General features: G+C 35.7%; 1 long non-coding RNA gene across 2 annotated transcripts; it reads left to right on the forward strand.

The window, feature by feature from the left end:
• Positions 1 to 352: 352 nt before the first annotated feature.
• LOC122289098 lies at positions 353 to 1354 on the forward strand. 2 transcript variants are annotated; one of them, XR_006236112.1, is made up of 3 exons: positions 353 to 552; positions 653 to 774; positions 1235 to 1354. It is a non-coding gene; the product is annotated as an uncharacterized LOC122289098 (long non-coding RNA). The 2 variants fall into 2 exon arrangements; XR_006236113.1 differs by having other exon boundaries at positions 1207 to 1323.
• The last annotated feature ends 685 nt before the right edge of the window (positions 1355 to 2039 follow it).

Below are 2039 nucleotides of genomic sequence, written 5' to 3' on the forward strand. Positions count from 1 at the left end.
CCCGGTACCCGGATTTAATAAAATCCTTTAGAAACCCTAGCGCCCCCCCCCCCCCCCCCCCCCCCCCCCCCCAGCGGCTGAAACTCAGACTCTCTTTCTCTCTATCTCTCTTGCGCCCCCCCCTCCCCCGAATCTCACTCATCTCTCTCTCTCTCTCTCTCACTCTCAGAAGTAGCATTCAAGAACAACATCCTTTCTCTTTTTTCTTAGATGGCCACGAAGTTCTTCTCTCGGGGCTCGCCGAAGGTATTATTTCCGTTTTCTTCATCCTATTGCTTGGGCTCGAAGGTCTTCTCTCCCCCTCTCTCTCTATCACACACGAAACCCTAGCCAGTGGCCACAAAGGTTTGTTCTCTGCTACGGATTGTGTAGCTTTTGTTTAGGTCAGATTTGTTGCATCCTTCTTCACATCTTTTAGGGTTTTTTTCTTTTATTACTTTTTTGATTTGGGTCTGTTGTGATGAGAATGTACACTCTCTCACCGATGGCTTGTGGAAGCTCAGCTTTGACATCCATATGCCATATGACATCCATCCGAGCCTTCTAGACCCGGTAATTACTTCTCATTTGTTCGGAAATTTTTGTGCTACTAAATCAGAGTTTTTGGTTGGATTCTATCTAACCCTTTTGGTTTTTTGTCTCTCTTTTGCAGCCAAAGTCCAGTAACTTCATGTGTACAAGTTCAACAAGCGCGATAGTGGAAGCCCTGCCTACCTACGATTGAGGCATAAATCGGTCAATGCCCTCAGCGATCTAGTCCCTTTTAGTAACAAGGTAATTTTGATGAGCTAGTTTTTGGGTATGTTTTGTTCTCTGTTTGTTGCTTTTGGATTTGTTTTGATGTGAATGTTTGAATGGAATCATCTTTTAGGAGTGGTTTTATGGGTTAGATATGAATTTGTGAGACCTAGGAACGGTTTTATGGGTTAGTATGCATGGTGAAAAGATAAAAGTGGTCAAACTTAACATCACAGAATATCACTGGTATTTAAGAATTTGAGACAGATTCATTCAAAGCTTACTAAAATATAAGCTCTTCTCGTTTATTTTCTAGACAATGACCATCATTTCTTTACTGAAGTATTCCTATATAGTACTAATGGCTGATGATGATGGAGAGGGTAATTTCTCTTTACCACCAGAATTTTTTTTATAGGGTTTTCTTCTATATTTTCCTTGCTAAGTAATGTGGTTTTGTGATTTTAGGAGATTAAAAAAATTGTGGTCTTTGAAGGTGCATTGGAGAAGATTTTCAGCATCATCAAAGAGGAAGGAGGAGGTTCTGAGGAAGGAGGTCTAGAAGAATTTTCAAAGTTGTGTTTTGTAATTTATATATTATAATTTTGTGTTTGTTAATGTAATGTAATGTATAAATACTAAATAATCTAATATGTAGTGAATTGTGATGTATGTTGCATGTAGAATGGATATATTTTCTTTTACATACATTTAGTTAGATAGGTAATTAGTTTCTAACTTTAGTTTCTTTTACATGATTTTCTGAAATAAATGCTTTTAAACAAAAAAAAAATGGTCTTTTTTTTGGTAAAAATTGAACAATGTTCAATGCTATTATGCTTTCCAACATAATTTCCTGAAATATAGACTTTTAGGTTAAAAAAAAAATGTTTTCTACATTTTGTTTTTATTAGAGAAAAATTTAACCAAAGGTGTGAGGTTTCTGGAAAAAAAAAAAAAAAAAAAAAAAAAAAAAAAAAAAAAAAAAAAAAAAATCCGGGTTCAACCCGGAATCCGGAATACGGGTTTTATGAAATCCGGATCCATACGGGTTCTGGACCAGGTCTAACCCGTGTTAATCCGGTCCGGATTCCGGTCCGGGTATATCCGGATTTCCGGGTCGGAACCCGAATGAACAGCCCTAGTAAAAACAGATTTTAAAGAAGGCCGGCTCCAAACTTTTCTCATTAATAAATTATATATATAAATATATATAAAAATTATATTTTAAAATAATAGTTTATGTATAAATAAATTATATATAAATACATATATATAAATTTAAATAGTTTGGTTTGAAT

Source organism: Carya illinoinensis, chromosome 12, assembly GCF_018687715.1.
Source record: "Carya illinoinensis cultivar Pawnee chromosome 12, C.illinoinensisPawnee_v1, whole genome shotgun sequence".
NCBI classification, from domain to species: domain Eukaryota; kingdom Viridiplantae; phylum Streptophyta; class Magnoliopsida; order Fagales; family Juglandaceae; genus Carya; species Carya illinoinensis.